The sequence below is a fragment of the Pteropus medius genome, unplaced genomic scaffold (genome assembly GCF_902729225.1).
Source record: "Pteropus medius unplaced genomic scaffold, Ma_sr-lr_union100, whole genome shotgun sequence".
NCBI lineage: Eukaryota > Metazoa > Chordata > Mammalia > Chiroptera > Pteropodidae > Pteropus > Pteropus medius.
Genome location: NW_024342472.1, coordinates 717466 through 737295, shown reverse-complemented (window position 1 = coordinate 737295; position 19830 = coordinate 717466). Strand labels below are relative to the sequence as shown.

At 37.4% G+C, this 19830-nt stretch overlaps 1 non-coding gene across 1 annotated transcript; it reads right to left on the bottom strand.

The window, feature by feature from the left end:
- Window positions 1-8344: 8344 nt before the first annotated feature.
- Window positions 8345-8463, bottom strand: LOC120604326 (5S ribosomal RNA). Its single transcript, XR_005653310.1, has one exon. It is a non-coding gene; the product is annotated as a 5S ribosomal RNA (ribosomal RNA).
- Window positions 8464-19830: the final 11367 nt, after the last annotated feature.

Genomic DNA, 19830 nt, shown 5'->3' with positions numbered 1-19830 from the left:
TGAACACAGAGGTTCATATATCTTTTAGAATTAGTGTTTTGGTTTTCTTTGGATAAATACCCAGAAGTGTGATCACTGCATCATAAGGTAGTTTTATTTTTAATTTCTTAAGAAAACTTCATACTATTTTCCATAGTGACTGAACCAGTTGGCAATCTTACTATATTGCACAAGGGTTCTCTTTATACCATGTCCTTGCCAACACTTGTTGTTTGTTGATTTATTGATAATAACTATTCTGACAGGTGTGAGGTGATACCTCATTGTGGTTTTAATTTGCCTTCTCTGATGATCAGTAACCGTGAGCATCTTTTCATATTCTCTTGGCCAACTGTATGTCCTCTTTGGAGAAATGCCTATTCAGATTCTATTCCCATTTTTAATTGTATTGTTTATTATTATTTTTTTATATTGAGTTGTATGAATTCTTTATAAATTTTGGGTACTAACTTCGTACCAGATATATTATTGGCAAATATCTTCTCCAATTCAGTAGTATGTCTTCTCATTTTGTTGGTGGTTTCCTTAGCTGTAAAAAAAAAAAAATTAGTTTGAGTAATCCCATTTGTTTATTTTTTTTCTTTTGTTTCCCTTGCCCAAGGAGATATGTCAGAAAAAAATATTACTAAGAACAATGTCAGAGAGTTTACTGCTTGTCTTTTCTTCTAGGGGTTTTGTGGTTTTGGGTCTTACATTAAGTCTTAATTCATGTTGAGTTTATTCTTGTATATGGTGTAAAAAGGTGGTGCAGTTTCATTTTTTTTACATGTATCTGTCCAGTTTTCCTAAGATCATTTATTGAGGAGACTGTCTTTATCCCATTGTATATTCCTACCTTCTTTGTTATAGATTAACTGACCATATAGTCGTGGATTTATTTCTGGGCTCTCTATTCTGTTCCATTAATCTATATGTCTGTTTTTATGCCAGTATCATGCTGTTTTGATTGCTATAGCCTTGTAGTATATAGTTCAATATCAGGTAGTGTAATACCTCCAACTTTGTCTTTTTTTCTCAAGATTGCTGTGGCTATATGGGATCTTTTATGGTTCCATATAAGTTTTTGGATTATTTGTTCTGATTCTGTGAAAAATGCCATTGGTATTTTGATAGGAATTGTGTTGAATCTGTATATTGCTTTGGGTAATATAGATATTTTAACGATGTTAATTCTTCCTATCCATGAGCACGGTATATACTTCTATTTATTTGTATTTTCTTCAATTTCGTATAATTTTCCAAGTACAGGTCTTTTACCTCTTTAAATGTATTCCTAGGTATTTTATTGTTTTTGATGCAATGGTAAATAGGATTGTTTTCTTAATTTTCCTTTCTGGTAGTTCATTATTGGTGTATAAAAATGCAACTGATTTCTGAATATTAATTTTGTATCCTGCTACTTTACCGAATTCATTTATCAGTTCTAACAGTTTTTGATGGAATCTTTAGGATCCTCTATATTTGCATAATGTCATCTTCAAATAATAACAGTTTTATTTCTTCCTTTCCTATTTGAATGCCTTTATTTCTTTTCTAGTCTGATTGTTGAAGCTAGGACTTCCACTAATATGTCAAATAAAAGTGGTGAAAATGGACATACTGGTCATGTGTTTGAACTTAAGGAAAACACTTTTAGATCTTTCTCGTGGAGTATGATGTTAGGTGTGGGTTTGTCATATATGGCCTTTATTATGTTGAGGTATGTTCCCTCTATGCCCACTTTGCTAATAGTTTTTATCATAAATGGATGCTGAACTTTGTTGAATGCTTTTTCTTCATCTATTGATATACTCATATGATTTTTATATTTCAATTTTTAATGTTTTATACCACATTAATTTGTTTACAGATATTGAACCAACTTTGCATCTCAGGAAAAAACCCCACTTGATCATGATGTATGATATTTTTCATATATTACTGAATTCAGTTTGCTAATATTTTGTTGAGGACTTTTGCATCTATGTTCATCAGGGATATTGCCCTATAATTTTCCAGTTTTGTAATGTTTTCGGTTTGGGAAACAGGGTAATGACAGACTTGTTATGAGCTTGGGAGGTTCTCTCCTCTTGAATTTTTTGGAATAGTTTGAGAAGAATAGGTGTTGATTATTCTTTGAATGTTTGGTAAAATTCACAATACCTGTGAAGCCTTCAGGTCTAGGACTTTGTTGGGAGTTTTGTGATTACCGATTTGATTTTGTCAGTGATAATATGTCGGTTCAGATTTTCTGTTGCTTCTTGACTCAGTCTTGGGAAATTATATGGTTCTAGGAATTTATCCATTTCTTCTAGATGGTCCAATTTGTTGGCATACAATTTCTCATAGTATATTCTTCTAATCCTTTGTATTTCTGTGGAGTCAGTTGTCACTTCTCTTTTATTTCTGATTTTATTTATTTGGGTCTTCTCTTTTTTTCTTGATGAATCTGGTTAAAGGGTTTTCAATTTTGTTTATCTTTTCAAAGAACCAGCTCTTGGTTTGATTGATCTTTTGTATTGCTTTTTTAGACTTTCTTTCATTTATTTCCACTCTGAATTTTATTATTCTCTTCTTTCTACTTATATTGGACTTAGTATGCCGTTCTTTTTCTAGTTCATTTAAGTGTAAGGTTAGATTCTTTATTTGAGATTTTTCTTATTTCTTGAAGTAGGTATGTATTGCTATGAATTTCCTTCTTAGGACCGCTGTAGCATATCATTTAGCCTCCATGTGTTTGTATATTTTTCAGTTTTTTTTTTCTTGTAATTGATTTCTAGTTTCATACCATTGTGGTCAGAGAAGACTCTTGATATAATTTCAATCTTCTTAAATTTACTGAGACTTGTTTTGTGACCCAACATGTGGTCTATCCTGGAAAATGTTCCATGTGCACTTGAAAAGAATGTATATTTTGCTGCTTTAGGGTGAAATGCTCTAAAAACATCTATTAAATCCGTCTGGTCTAATGTGTCACTTAAGGCCGCTGTTTCTTTGTTGATTTTCTGTCTGGAAGAGCTGTCCATTTGTGTCAGTTGAGTGTTAAAGTCCCCTACGATGACTGTATTACTGTCAATCTTTCCTTTTATGTCAGCCAATATTTGCTTTGTATTTTTAAGTGCTCCTATGTTGGGTGCATAAATGTTTATACTAGGATTATGTCTTCTTTTTGGATTGATCTCTTCATCATTTTGTAATATCCTTCTTTGTCTCTTACTGCCTTTGTTTAAATACTGATGCAAGTATTGCTACCCCACCTTTTTTTTCATTTCCATTTGCATGAAAGGAAAAGAAATTCCTTTACTTTCAATATGTGTATGTCTTTTGATCTGAAGTGGGTCTCTTGTAGATAGCATACATATGGGTCTTGTTTTCTTATCTAGTCAGCTAATCTATCTGATTTGACTGGAGCATTTAATCTATTTACATTTAAAGTGGTTATTGATAGGTATATAGTTATTGCCATTTTATTATTCATATTTATGTTTTCCTCCCTTCTTCCTCTTAATGATGTCCTTTTAATAATACTTTTAATACTGGCTTGGTGGTGATCAATTCCTTTAGATTTTTCTTGTCTCTGAAACTCTTTATCACACATTGAATTTTAATTGAGGGCCTGCTTGGGTAGAGTAGTCTTGGTTATAGGTCATTGCTTTTCATCACATTGAATATTTTGTGCCAATAGCTTCTGGCCTGCAAAGTTTCTGTTCAGGAATCATCTGACAGTCTTACGGGAGTTCCCTTGTAGCTAACTGCCTTTCTCTTGCTGCTTTTAGGATTCTCTCTTTGTCTTTAACCTTTGGCGTTTTAATTATGATGTGTCTTGGCATGGGCCTGTTTGGTTCCTCTTTTTGGGACCCTCTGAGCTTCCTGGGCTTGTATGTCTATTTCCCTCACCAGGTTAGAGAAGTTTTGCATCATTATTTCTTCAAATAGATTCTCGATCCCTTGCTCTATCTCTTCTCCTTCTGGTACCCTTATGATACCAATGTTGTTACACTTGATGTTGTCCCAGAGGTCTCTTAATCTTTCCCCATCTTTAAAAATTCTTTTCTCTTATTGCTGTTCCGATTGGTGTTTTCTGTTACCTTGTCTTCCAAATCGCTGATTTGATCCTCTGCTTCATCTAATCTACTGTATTCTTCATTTCGATTTTTGTATTCTTTATTTCTGACTGGTTCTTTTTGATGCTTTCTATGCCCTTTTTATGCTTACTATCTCTTTGATAAATTTCTTCTTGAGATCGTCTATTCTTCTCCTAAGATCAGTGAGCATCCTTATAACCAGTGTTTTAAACTCTGTATCTGGTAGCTTGCTTGCCTTCATTTCATTTAGTTATTTTTCTGGAGTTTTCTCCTTTTCTTTCATTTGAGACACGTTTCTTTGTTTCCTCATTTTGGTTGCCTCTCTGTGTTCATTTCTGTGTGTTAGGTAGGTTTGCTACATCTCTCAGTCTTACCTGGGTGGCCTTATGTAGTAGGTGCCCTGTGTGTCCCAGTGGCGCAGTCTCCCTGGTCACCTGTGCCGAGTGCTTCAGGAGTGTCCTTATGTGAGTTGTGCGTGCTCTCCTGTTGTAGTTAAACCTTGATTACTATTGGCACGTCAGTAGGTAGGTACTGGCTCTCAGGTGGACTGACCAAGAGGATTGGCCACATCCACTGGGTATGAGCTTCTGTGTGGGGGCTGACCTCACAGAATGGGATTTTCCCCAGTGGGCTAGTATGCCTACTGAGACCATCTTTTGCGTGTTCCACTTGTGGGGCTAATCAGATTGTGCTGTTGTGGTCTGACACCAGCCTCTCCAATTGTGTTAGTTCTGGGGTGCCTTGGGAGGGGCTCCCGTGGCAGGCCAAATTCAGTCGCTGCCTGCGATCACCCGGGACTATCTGGTAGGATCTACAAAGTGATCTTCGGTTGGTTGCTGCCTCTGTTGGACGTGGAGGCACATGGGAGAGGCCCCCAAGCAATCTGAAACTGGTTGCCACCAGTACTGGGCCTGGGGCAGCTTAGCAAAAGGTCCAGGGCACCCAAAGGATCAAGGCTGCCTGATCAGCTTCCCATAAGACTCAGCAGCTGAAGGAACATTGTGTGGTATGCGAGTTGGGTGAGGCAAGGTCCCAGGAAGTCACCAGGGTGGGGCGAACAGTGTTTCCCAGGTTAGTGCAGATTCATATTTGGTGCCAGTGCTGAGTCTGTGGCCATTCGCAAAACTCTCAGATCACACAGAGCCTATCTGCTGCCCACCTCGGGTTGCAGACCCCCGATATTTGTTTAAAAGATACTGCAGCTTGGGCCAGGGTTGTTTGCCTACCACCTGAATTGTCTCCAGTGGTGCTAGAGCTGAGGCCTGGTGATTGCTGCTTATAGAGCCCTGGCTGAGTTGATTGGGTGGGGCTGGTTACCCAGCCTTGAATATGCCTCTGGCAATTCTCGAGTTGGGTGGAGTGGAATGAGCACAGTTCACCAGGCCAATGCAGATTCAGATTTGGCCCTGTGTGGAAGGGCTCAACACAAGCAAGATGGGGCCCATCTGTAGGCTGCACAGGAGGAGTGCTCAACAGAGTGATAATGGTGCCTGTATCTCCAGCCCTCACCCTGTAGCCACACAATTGGTTGTTTCCCTGTATGTGTCTGGTGCCTCTTGATCTGCTGTTCCTCCAGTGGAGCCCAGGGTGTGTGTCTATAAGTGAGTCTGTGCATGTGCCCTTTCAGAAGATGTCTTTGTTTCCAGCAGCCTTCCATCTAACTTAGATGGTTAGAATCCTCACTGATTTTTATATCTGGATTCGTGGGGACTCCTCTTCCTGGTGCTGGAATCCTGGGCTGGGTAGCCCTGGTGTGGACCTGGAGCCCCTTACTCTTCCAGGGTCTTCTGCAGCTGAGATAATTCTCCCAATGCTCTAATGCCATATGTGGGTGCAGGACCACCACAATTCACATCTCCGTACCTCCTACCAGTCTCGATGTGGCCTCTTCTTTATATCCTTAGTTATAGGAAATCTGTTCTGCTAGTCTACAGACAGTTCTCCAGCTTGGTTGTTCCATAATTTAGTTGTAATTTTAATGCAGTCATCCAAGGAGGCAAGCACGGCGTTTACCTGTACCATCATCTTGACAAGATCCCCAATTGGAAAACTATTTCTTCAAATATTTGCGTCTCTTTTTTTCTCTTCTCCTCTTCTGGAACTCCTATTATGTGTATGTTGTATGTTTGTTGGTGTTTTACAGGCTTTGAGGTTCTTCAGTTTTCTTCATTTTTTTTTTAACATTCTGTTCTTTAGACTGGATATCTCTATTGATATACCTTTGTGTTTACTGATTCTTCTATCATCTTGAATCTGCTGTTGATTCCCTTGAACACATTTTTTATTTCAGTTACTTTTTAACTCCAGAAATTTTATTTATTTCTATTTTATAATTTGTATCTTTTTATTTATATTCTCCATATGATGAGTCATTTCATCATATAGTCCTTTAATTCTTTAAACATGTTTTTATTTACTTTTTTGAACATATTTATAATAGTTTATTTGAAATCTTTATATACTAAATCTATCATCTAGGCCCTCCCAGAAATAATTCACATAAACTGTTTTTTTTTCCTGTATATGGGCTACACCTTGTTTGAGTCTCTGCTAAGATTTAAAAAAAATATATTGTTCTTATTTTTAAACCTAGCTACCTAGGTTCACTCTTGAATCATCATAGCCAGTTATAGGTCAAAGATTTTGCTTAAGCACTTTGAGCCAGTAATTTTCCCACCCTTTTCCTAGGGAATTTGTGCATGGGTTATACACACATTCTAAGTTCAGACAATTTACAAGTATTCTCTGATTTTCATTTTATGCTTGTACAGGTCCTCAAATGAGTAGATAGCTGGGGTCATCTCTGGTCTCCCTTGAGCATGCATGCAGCCCTGTGTATGTACACAACCTTCCAGATTCCCTTAGAATAAACAGGAGCTTATCAAAGCCCCTGTTGCTATCTTATTTTTCAGATTTCCTTTAAAAATTTTTGACTGTAGCTTGCTCTAGCTAGTATCATAGCCTTAAGCAGCTGTGATGCTGGCCTTACCTGATTATTTGCCCCTGAGATTATTATTGGGCATGGGGATTTACTGTTTAGCTTCAAATTGGGTCAGCCCTTCCAGCTACCATGAGACTGACAGTCCACTAATCCTCAAAGTTACTGCACCTTTAAACTGGGGGAATGGGAGCAGCCCCAAGTTATAGTACCTATATTATAAACCTAAAAATTCATGTTATTATATTTGCTTTCAATAGGTAGTTGGTTTTAGAAATGAAGGAAAGAAAGAAATCTATTTTTACATGTTTACTTTACATAGTTTCATTTTTAACAGTCATCTTTTCTTCCTGAAGATCTGAATTTTCATCTGGTGTTATATCTTTTCCACTTCAGGAAACTCCTTTCACATTTCTCATAGTATAGGCTTGCTTCTGATGAATTCTCTCACTTATCATTCACCTGAAAATGTCTGTAATTTTGTTTTCCTTCTAATAGACATGTCTTGTGCCTCTCCTCATTATATCTCTGCCCACTTTTTTATTCCAGTTGTTGCTGAGGCATCCAGCTCTGTACAGGTGTATGCTGACAGTCATTCACCTCAGCTGGAGTGCTTATCTTTTGCTATCTGGTCTAGGGTTTTTCTTGGGCCACTTCTTGGGATGCTTGCTAGAATTCACTCAGCAATTCTGATGCATATGTAATTGGAATTGCAAGGGTACTAACTCACCATTGGACAGCCCTTTCCCTTGGGAATGAGTCTATGGATAAATTCTTTCCACTTCTATTCCTTCAGTGGACAATTCTGTCATGTTCTACATGTTTCCTCAGAGGACTCTCAGTGAGATCAAGCCCCACTTGGCCATAGTAGTGACTTCATACCCTTGGGTTAGCTTTCCCTTCTTCACTTTTCCACTGTTCCAAGTCCTCCACTCCTATTCCTTGATATCACTTTCCAAAATAAACTATCTACATTAATGGTCTTGTCTCAAGTGGTGATCCTCTGTGGGGAACCACGGCTAAGACACTTTTCTAATATTTGCTTCTCAGCTTCTAAATTTCCTTACTGTTTTACTAGTATCCCATAAGCTTTTGTACAACTTATTTTTCATTATCATTTATTTCTTCTTTGATCCCTAGGTTATTTAGAAGTGTATTATGTAATTTTCAAATAGAGATTTTCCTGTTATCTTTTTTGTTGTTGATTTCTAGCTTTGGAAATGAGTCACTAAATATAATGTTTTTTTTTTTTGTTTGTTTCTGGCGAGGCAACCCTTGGTTGACCTCACAGATTGCAAGGACCTTGTCAGCTTACAATCCCTTATTTTTAAAATCTTTTTTATGCCTACAGCACCTGGTCTTCCTAGGTGGTCTCCCTTCCAAGTACTAACCAGGCCCGACCCTGCTTAGCTTCTGAGATCAGATAGGATCAGGCTTGTTCAGGGTGGCATGGCTGTAGACAAATATGATGTATTTTTTTAATTCTATTTTCCACCTTTTAGTTTACTAGTAATACATTCTTTTATTATTCTTTTAGTTGTTAACCTAAAAATTACAATATGTATTCTTGACTAAAACCTAATTTCAATTAGTGCTTTTACCACTTCTTAATGTAGGGATCTTTTAACACTTTAACTCAATTTATTCCCTTGTAAATTGAGTTGCTGTCATGTGCTGTTAATGCCAGGTATTTTAATTCATCATGTTTTTAAAACTTCATAAGACCTTTAAAAATCTTGAAACAATCTCGAACCTACAGAAATTTTAAGTATAGTACAAAGAACTTTTTCCCTGAACATTTATGAGTAAGTCACTGATGTGATGCTCTATCATTTCAAAACATTTCCATGTGTATTTCCTAAAAAAATAAAGGGCATTCTCTTACAAAATTGCCATATAACCATTAAATCAGCAAATTAATATTGATAAATCTCTATTATCCAATACTCAAATCTCCTTCAAGTTTTGTGAATTTTGCAAATAATGTCCTTTATAGCCAAAGAATTCATTTCAGAACCAAGAATTGCTTTTGGTTGTCATGTCTATTTAGTATCCTTTGATCTGCAACAGTTACTCTGTCTTTCCTTGACTTCCATGGCTTTGACACTTGAAGATTACAGGCCAGTTATTTTGTAAAATGTCCCACAACATAGGTTTATCTGATGTTTCCTCATAATATTTAGTTTATAAGATTTTGACAGAAATACCATAGAAGTGACGTTTTGTTCTTTCATTGAATTAAGGTGGTGTCTTCCAGTCTTCTCTACTGTAAGGTTATTCCTTTTCCCTTTGCAATTAATGAGTATTTTGTGGGGAGGTATATCTGAATCAGTATTTTGTGCAGTTCTTCATCAAACTTCTCATTCATTCATTCATTCCTACCAGTATGGACTCATGACTTCTTACTTTATTCAATGGGTTTTAATCTATTGCTATTATTTACTGTGATGTTCAAATTTAGCCAGTGGGAGTCTTATGAGGCTGGCTTCTGTGTCCTTTTGACATATCCCCCATTATTCTTTGAGAGCTTCTTCACTTTTAGGGACAAAAAGAATTTTCATGCTCATTTTATACTTTCTGTGCCACAGTCCTAGAATTAGCCTTTTTTCCAAGGAGCCCTGGTTCCTTTTAGTAAAGAAAGGTATTTAGAAACCATGATCTGGGTACTAAGTGTGTTCATTGTTATTAGGGTTGGTATGGACTGAATGTTTGTATCTCTACAATATTCATATGTTGAACCCCTAATCTCCAGTGAGATGGTATTTTGAGATGGAACCTTCGGGAGATTATTAGGTTTAGATAAGTTCATAAGGATGGGGCTCCAATGGTGGGATTAGTGCCCTTGCAAGAAGAGAAAGAGACTAGAGCTCTCTCTACCATATGAGGTGGCTGTCTGCATACCAGAAAGAGACCTCTCACTAGAATGCAACCATGCTTGCACCCTGATCTCAGATTCCTAGCCTTCAGAACTGTGAGAAATAAATTTCTGTTTTAGCCACCAAGTCAATGGCATTTTGTTATAGCAGCCTGAGCTAACACAAGGGTATAGCTGCTCTCAGACCCTCTCAGTGGATTAATAATGAGAAACCTGGCTCCCATTTTTCTTAATATAATCCTCCTATATGTAACCAATCTTCTATAGTTGTAATTCTCCATTATGTCATTAATTTCATGAATATATTAATTATAATTATTTAAAAGTCTATGTCTGAGAGCTCTAATATCTGGATCTTCTGTGGGTCTGTATCTATTGTCTATTTTTCTCTTGATTTTCAGTCAGTGGTTGTCTTTTTCCATGCTTTATTATTAGTGATTGACTACTGGATACCGTATAAAAAGTCGAAGAGATAATTTGAGGTGCTTTCTGATGCTGTCTTCCTCCAGAGAGAATTTATTTTTTACTCTGGCATGCACTTGAGGCAGAGATAGATCACCTTAATCTAAATAGAAATTGAGACTGGACTTCAGACTTTATGAGGGATGATCTGTTTCTTATTCTCTCTTACTCCTGGGTTATGGCCCTTTGGGAGATTCAGCTGAAATTCTGTGGTGTTTATAAGGGCTCCTTCTCCTTCACATGAATTCAACTCAATTTCCCCCCTCTCAGTTCCATGAGATTTCTGAAAGCTCTGCTCAACTTCTCAGATTCTCAGCCACTATTTTCTGCACTGTTTTCTGCTCAGGTTCTTAGTTTCTCAATCTATGGCTTTCAAACTGGCAAATACCTTCATAGCAAAAAAGTCACCAGAGATGTCTGGCTCATCTCACTCTAGATTCTCTACCATCTTGATCTCTCGATTCCTTGCTGCCTTGGTGGCCCTTCAATGTGAACAAATGTATATATTTTAATATGTTGAATATCTTTTATAGTTGTTCTAAATGGGATGGTTAGTATGAAACAGGTTAGTCTGCCATTGACAGAAACAGAAATTGATTTATACTTAAAAGGTCACTCTGGCTATCGTTTGGAGACTTAAGAGGAGGCAAGAGTTGAAACAGGGAGACAAGATAGAATGCTCAATAAGATGGTTTTGACAAGTGTGAACATAGAGATGAGGAAAATGGACATAGGTTGGGAGGTAGGGGTGAGAAGAGGTAGAGGGAAATATAGGACACTAATGTCTTCATCTTACGAAGTGGGCAGTTAGGAGAAACTCCCTATGGCTGATCAAATAAGAAATATAAGTTTATGCATGTTACTTAAGTGAAAAAGATAACCGTTAGAGAACATAAAAATAATGTTAAAACTATATTGGAAGAGATGGATGAGAGGTGAGAGTGTTTGAAGTGAACTTAATCCTCATCTCTTAGGAGGCAAAGCTTGCAGGGTTTGGTGATTGATTTATTTAGTGAATAAGAGAGAGGGAGGAGGCAAAGGTGATTTGCAGATTTCTAGCTTGAGTGATTGGTTGATGTGGTATTATGACTGAGGTAAACAATGTGGAGTATCTAATTCAAGAGAGAAGATGGTAAATTCAGTTTTAATTGTATGTGGTACATTGTGGTTGAGATGTATCATAGCTACACACACGTGGACTAAGATTCTTACCACGATAAAAATTTTAAAAAGAAATTAACAATAGGACCATAGGGAAAAAATCTGGCCACTTGGAAATTTAAAATGACTCATCTAAAAACTCTTAGGTTAAAGTGGAAAGGAAACAAATTAAAAATTGTTTATAAATAATAATTACAGAAAAAAAGGAAAAGAACCAATGCTGATGTTGTTACAATTAAATGCCTTGACTTAGTAGACCTCTGATATAGATTGAATGTTTGTGTCTCCCTCAATTTGAATGTTGAAACCTAACCCCCAAGGCAATGATATTAAGGGATGGGGATTTATATCATGAGAGCGGAGCCCTCATGAATTGTATTAGTGCCCTTATGCAAGAGACCTCAGAGAGTTTCTTACCCTCTGCCATGTGAAGACACACTGAAAAGATGTTGGCTTTATAGGGAGGAGTTTCTCTCCAGACACCAAACATGCTGACATCATTGACCTTGGATTTCCCAGCCTCCAGAACTATGAGAAATAGCTGTTTGTCATTTATAAGCCCCCCAGTTTATGGATTTTGTTGTGGCAGCACGAACACATTAAGACAACCTTATTGGTAACTATAGTCAGGATTCTGATACACGGAGTGGGCATATGAGATGAGATTTACCCCTCTGTGGTGCTAAGTGAGGCTTGTGTTTGTCTAGCAGTGATATACATTTCATTTTGTCTTACATTCATTTATAATCCTTAGCAACAACTCCCTCCCCAATACCTTGATAAAATTGACTTCATACCCTAATAGAATTTGGAAATGTTGATATGCTCAAACTATGGTATCCCAATGTTTCCATAGTAACTAATGCACACCCGGGGGTGGGGTGAGGAAATGGAGAATAAATGAGAATAGCATTTAAACAAAATAAGTGAGAGGCAAAGAGACTTTAGACATGTGATTACCTCTTGTTTAAGGATATGAGGTTCTAAAAGTTGTTACAATGAAACCTGTCAGTAGCCATTTATATCCATTTTCTCTATAATCATCACCATCAAAAGCTTTGCCCAACAATACTGTAGAGTGAGATAAAGGGACATAGTTGCCATGCTCCTGTGAGCCTGCAGTCAGAATGGGACAGGTTAGGCCAATGTTCATATTTCAGCCTGCCAAGCAGGGAAAATCACTTTACACCATTGATTATTGAGATGAGTGGGGATTCAAAGCAGTCTGTTCAATCCTGTGGAATTTGTTTCCTTTGATGCAATACTTTACTAGCAATTCAACACTCTCCTGTTTAAAAACTGCCAGTATAGGGTGCTGCTGCTCTTCCTTCTCCATTCTTCCCTAACGTTCTATTCCTCCTTTCCCAAACGCATTCAGTGCACCATCCCCAGCAATTCCAAAACAACCTGTTCACTTCACCTCTTGGCCAGTTCTAAAGGTTTGTATATACGTGGATAGATACATGCTCTCTACTAAAACAGTATTAAGCCAGCTGTTATGGACTGAATTGCGTCCCCTTCCCAACAACTTTATATGTTGAAGCCCTGATCCCCACTGTGACTATTTGGAGATAAAGTCTATAAGGTGGTAATAAAGGTTAAGTGAGGTCATAAGGGTTGGGCCCTAAAGTGATAAGACTGGTGTCCTTAAAAGAAGAGGAAGAGACACCAGAGATCTTGCTGTATCTCTGCATGCCATGTGAGGATGCTACCAGAAGGTGGCCATATGCAAGCCAGGAAGAGAGCTTGCACCAGGGACTGAATTGGCTGGCACCTTTATCTGGAACTTCTAGCCTCCAGAACTGTGAGAAAATACATTTTTGTTGTTTAAGCCACCCAGTCGATGGTATTTTGTTATGGCAGCCAGAGCAGATGAATATATCAGTGTACATACATAACCAACAAAGCTGTTATCAGATAGGAACATACTTTGTAAGCCTGTAAAGATGACTTTTTTTTAATTTCAGAATAACAGAGTTTAAATTTCTACAGATACATATAATAACAGATGGGATATTATGTAACCCATAACAGAAGCACAATGAGTAGAGAGACAGAGGTATACTGAATAGCTCCAGGTCGATAGATAGCCTAGTTTAACTGATTTGGCTAGCCTAATTCCTTTCCTATTTAGGAAAGAGGTTAAGAAGCACATTCTTTTTTATAAACATATTTACATCATCTTTTAAAAATTAGTCATCAGCTTACTTTCCATACAAATGAATTCAGAGATTAGAAGCAAGATGTGATGAGAGATGCCAGTAGAGTGAGATTTATCAATGGGAATGAAAGTCAATTTCCTGGAGTTTCGAGGGGAAGAGACATTAGAATGAGGACTATTTACCTTGGGTGGCTAGAAGTCTGGTAGACATTCTCAAGTTCAGAAGGGCCTAAGAGGTTATATAAAAAAGAAGTATACTAGAGGCTCAGTTTAGACAAGGGACATTTCCATGTTTTGTTTAGTTTTGTTTGTTTTGTTTTGTTTTGACTTGTGATATTTGGTATTACAGTCGCTGAGGCCATAGGGCAATTTTGAGGAAATGGAGTTCTCAATAAAATATTATTTCATCCCAAGAGATTTATCATTATTATATCCAAATTAAAACGAGGCAGGGAACTATTTATTCCTGGATAGAATGGTCTTCTCTTGTCATCTATAACACAGAGAACTTAAAATTCCTGGTTAAATGAATATATATTGTATTAAAATGTAATCAAAATTTTGTCACTGTATTTTTTCAGACCTCCAGTTATTCTTAAAATTGTTGCTTTAGTGAGGTATATGGACATTCTAGTTTAGATCAGTTTTCTTCTGCTTATTTCTGTGTATTTAAAGAAAATCATATCAACAAGGAACATATCATTGCATACATTAATTTCTTTTTACTTTTTTCCTAACTATGGGATTCGGAGTCTAACATATTTCCAGAATATAAATTTAATTCCTCACTTTCAAATATAGAAAACATAATAATTTTACATCCATTTGTAGCTGGGTAGAGGGATCCAAATATTATAGTTTTGTACAGTATACTGATGTAAAATTAATATTTTTATAAAGCTAATATATGTACATGAAGCAACAATCCAGTTATAAAAGGATATATAGTAAAAATTAGGTCTCTCCCTCCCTTATCTCCAAGTTCTCCAGTTTTATCCCTGAAAGCAACCACTGTTATCAGTTTCTTGTGTTTCCTTCTAGAGATATTCTACAGTGCGTTTATTCTGGAACAGGATCTTTCCCCTTTCCCTAGCATGCTCTCAGTATCTGGCAGCATGAAAATGTTGCTCTTTGAGGCAAAAACTAATGCTCTGAGAAGTAGCATGGAATAATGACTGCCCTAGCTTCTTCTCACACCCCTCTTTGGAAACCATATTCCCCAAATAGATCACCAGACATTTGTCCAAACCACTTCTAACGGAACATAACACCAACATAAACATATTTATCACAAATACGCAGCAATCGAAACACCTAACAGATCTACTTAACAGTTGTATATGTGAAAAAGTGGATGCTTTTGGTAGGTTGTTGAGCAAGAAGGGGGTTCTGTTTCTATGTAAGTTGGAATCAGTGAGAAATTCTTCACTCTTTTCTAAGGAGTTGGAGAAGATTTCATCAGAGAGGTGCTGTGTAAATGACAGAAGGGAGAAACCTTGGCCCACAGGTGCAGAAAAGGCATTCCAGGCCTCCTTCCTTGACTTGCAGATGACCACCTTCTCTCTATCTTTTCACATGGTTGTCCCTCTGCACATGCACACCCTTGGTGTCTCTTCCTCTTCTTATAAGGAAACTAGTCATACTAGATTAGGGCCCCATCCCAATGGCTTCATTTTAACTTAATCACCCCTTTAAAGGTCTTATCTTCAAATATGGTTACATTCTTAGGTACTGGGGATTGGGATATCAACATATGAATTTTGGGAGAAAGTGATTCAGCCCATAACAACCGCCTATTATGTGCTAGTCACTGTTCTCAGCATTGGGCATACAGCAGTGAACAAAACATGAAAATCCCCACTCTTATTGAGTTTACATTCTGGTGGGGAGAGCAACAATAAACATGATAAATAATTAAAATATATAGTATGTTATAAGACAGTAAGTGCTATGGAGAAAAAATAAAGCAGAGAAAGGAGATAGGGAGTTCTGGGTGGGAGCTGCAATTTAAAATATTTTAGCTAGGGCAAACCTCTCTGAGAAGACATTTGAATAAGGACTTGAAGGAGGTGATAGAACAAGCCATGCAAATATCTGAGGAAAGATCATTCTAAGCAGGAAGAACAGGTGGTACAAAGGGCCTGTGAGAGAACATGTCCAGTTTGTTCAAGGAAAAGCAAGGAGGCCACTGAGGCTGGTGCAGAGTGACCAAGGGGGAGTCTCCAACCTTTTTGGCACCAGGGACTGGTGCTCCTATGAGAATCTAATGTCTGATGATCTGAAGTGGAGCTGAGGCAGTGATGCTGGCACTGGGGAGTGGCTACAAATACAGATGAAGCTTCACTTGCTTTCCCACCACTCACCTCCTGCTGTGCAGCCTGATTCCTAACAGGCTATGGACCAGTGTTGGTCTGCAGCCTGGGGGCTGGAGACCTGCATTAGCCCAAATTCTAGTTGCCTTCATTATTGAAAAATGGCATTTTTTAACAGTTTAGTATTTTCCTTGAATTTCTGATTGTTTTTTTCTTTTTTTGGCTGTGGGTAGACTAAACATATTCCTCCTTTACCGTATCTCTGCTATCTTCCAGCTTCTTTATAATTTCATCTATTGCTCAGAATAAATTCTGTTCTTGAGGCTCATTTCCTGTGTTAATTTGAACCAATTCTTCATATTTGATCCATGGACTTCTTGTACAGCTTTTGTTTTTCCTGGCATTTGTTTGTTGCCCCTTTTTGGTTTATTTTCGCCTTCATCATATCCTCAATTTTCCTACCTCTTAATCATACCTTCTCTTTTGCTGACTTCCTTTTTTTCTGGAGTTCTCCTATGTTTTCTATGGTGTTTTCTGGGGTTGAGTCAGCTCGAAAATTGGTCTTTGTCTTTGTGTGTGTTCAGTCGACACCCTTCCCTCCAATTTCTATCTTCCCAACATTAGTGAAATATATTGTCATCTGATGTCAGGGTTCTCTCCTTTGTTGTGGGCTTATACTTTTTAAATCCCTTTACTATAATTCTAATGGTATCTTTAGGAAGGAAAGGAGATAAATGCATGTGGTCATTCTACCATATTGAGCAAGAGGTATAGAGCTTTATAATAATTTTTTAAATCTTTATTTTTTAAGTCCTAAAATTAATAATTCTCCTTGTAACTAATATAGACATTAAGTAAGTGTATAAAATAAAACTCAAAAGTTTGTTCATCACCCCCACTCCCCAAAGGTAATCATTGTTCGGTAAATATCCTTCCAGACTTTTAAAATATGCACATATAAGATCACACTCAAAATTAGTTTTTTAAAATTTTATAAAGTTGTATTTTATAAATGTTTAGATAATTTACTTTTTGCTTAATATATATGGAGTTATATTTGCATGTCAGCACATACTTAACTTTTAATGTAAATTTTTATTAAAATATGCATGCAGGCAGAAAAGCGAAGATCTGCTCTTTTGTGTATATATACTATATTTCATTACTATTTTTGACTTTTTTAAAGTTTATTGGGGTAACATTGGTTAATACAATTATATAATTTTGTACATTATAATTTGACATCTGTATATTCTATTGTGTGTTTACCACCCAAAGTCCAGTTTCCTTCAGCTACCATATATTTGATCCCATTTACCAACTTCACCTTCCCTTACCCCCTATATTTGACCCCTTTTAACCATCTACCTAACCCCTCCTTATATCTCATTGCTTTTAATAGCTGCATAGTGCTGCACTATATGAATATGAAATAATTAAAGAACTTTTTGTTTAATAACTTTTGCAATGGCAAGCAATGTTATAGTGAACATCTTGAACATGTCTTTGAACATTTGTGGTAGTATTTCTAGATAGAAGTAGGATGGTTGGATCAATGGTTATGTAATGTAAAAACATTAAGAGATACTACCGAATAGCCCTACTGAAAGATTTTACCAATTTATTCTTCTACCAACAGTATTTGAGAGGGTACAACCTTTTGAGGCAGCCTTTTGAGGCAGGCTCTTCTTAAAATGTTGGAGAGTCCGTTGTGCATAGTTGAGACCTGGACTCCGCAATGTTTTTTATTTATCTTTAATGACTTAACATGAGCTGATCTTTGCTCCCTTAAAATATTTTAAGTTCTTTGGAGGTTGAGATCATGTCAAATACTTCTTTGGTATTTCCCATAGTGCCTAGTACAGGCTGAACAAATTGTGGGTGCTCAATATATACTTAATGATTCACTGATAAACCAGTTTATATTTTTGGGTAACACAATCCCTTGAGGTCAGCTCCTGGAATGAGTGGGCTGAGCACAGTCAGAGGTCAGGGCTCTGCTGGGTCAGTATCAGATGCTTTCACTTGTATGTTAAGTTTAAACCATAATCTAGGAACCAAATCTGTATAAAGCACCTGGCACAATCCTTGGCTCAGAGGAAGTCCTCAATAAGGTTATGATGACTCTAGTTAGAAGATAGTCTTAGCGCTGGTGTTGAGGGCTCAAGCGCAGCACCTAAAACCATTCCAAGTGGAGTTAGAAATCTAATCTAGAGATGAAACAAAATTGAGAACCAGCAGAGGCAGATAGGCATCAGAGGCAGACATAGAGGCTTAGTTTGAACAGCTCAGTTACATTGTGATATCATCTTCTCTGCCACCCCAGGCAATTTTTATTGGGCTTTCTGTGTATTTGGCTTTCACACAGTAGCATCTTAAAGGTACTTCTCAGTCTCTGACAGGAGTCAACAGTCCCAGCACAGTGCTGTGAACATAGGAGGTGTGGAATGAAAGAGATCCCATTTATTTCTCTCCTGTTGAAATAGATAATGTGGCAAAGAAGGTTGAGGATTTATTTGAGACGATGGTGCAAGAGAACAACCATTTGACCAGAACAAGAGTACTGCCCAAGCTTTTCCCAGTGAGGGAGTGGGGTGCCTCTGGGATTGGGAAACCAAGTGGTCAGTCAGATAAGGATTAACTTCAGTGACAAATTTAGAGGCTATGAAAACATGGTGGCACGTGGATGACATAGGTTCAGAATAGTGAAGAATGAGTCTCTTTCTTACCTCTCTACTCCCAGTTGTCAGTGTAGATAAAGGAGGGAGGTGGGAGAGGACAGTTACATATAGATGTCATCCTAACATACTGCATCGATTGTGTTTCTCTGCTATTCCAGATATTTAGCATGCATAATACCCTTTATAACTCTATGAAGTAGGTATTAGCTCTATTTTACCAATGAGGAAATAAGCTCGGAAAGGATCAATTACATGCCAAAGTTTATACAAACTAGTTAGTAGTAGAGCCAGATTTTGAACCTAGGTCTCTCTGGCTATGAAGCTTTTGTGCTTTTTACTATTCATATTATCTAGCCCAGGCCTCTGGGAAACATATGTTGCTTTAGAATACTAGTTGGTCATATGTGGGCAGGGTGTCCCATAGTCCTTCCTTTTGCTCACCAATTTATTCTGCAAATATGTATTTATTTATAGCCAGAAGTAGGAGAGAAGTACAGGTCAGGTGAGGTTAGATGAGAACCTTGTGTGGGGTATAAGGCAAGGGGACATGGTAGGGTTGAAGCTAGAGTAAATTGGGGGGAAAAAAGCCATCATGAGCTTGAATGCAGGATGGGGACTGAGTTTGTGGGTCTGTTCTTGCATGTAGTACTGAATGGAACTCTGGGTTTTTGCAGAAGAGATATCTGGAGCAACACTAACTGGCAAGCTGCAACCCAGTGGCAGCACTCAGGATCTGAGGCCATTCAAACAGCACTTTACACTGGCACCTCAACAAACACACACTCACACAGGAACCGTAAATATGGAGACAGGTATTTTTAAACTAGCACACCAGAATGTATGCTATTACACAATGGAAGCCTATACATTTATTCCAGTGGTTTTTCTAGTGCTCATGACGTTACTGTAACTCCCCTTCAAAGGAACCAATACCAATTTGGATAAATAAAGTCTGAGAGGTTTATTGAAAAGAGAAAAGAACAGAAAATAGAACAAACAATCCCACGTTATAGTTACAGCTTAGTTGTGTGTGTATTAAGATTTTGCGGATTATATAAAATGATGTCATTACATAGAAGGAAATGCTATGGAATGTTTGTCTATATAAATTTTCTTTGTTTTTATTTTAGTGGTGAACACAAATAATAACAGGTTGTATTAAAACAAGCCTGACCT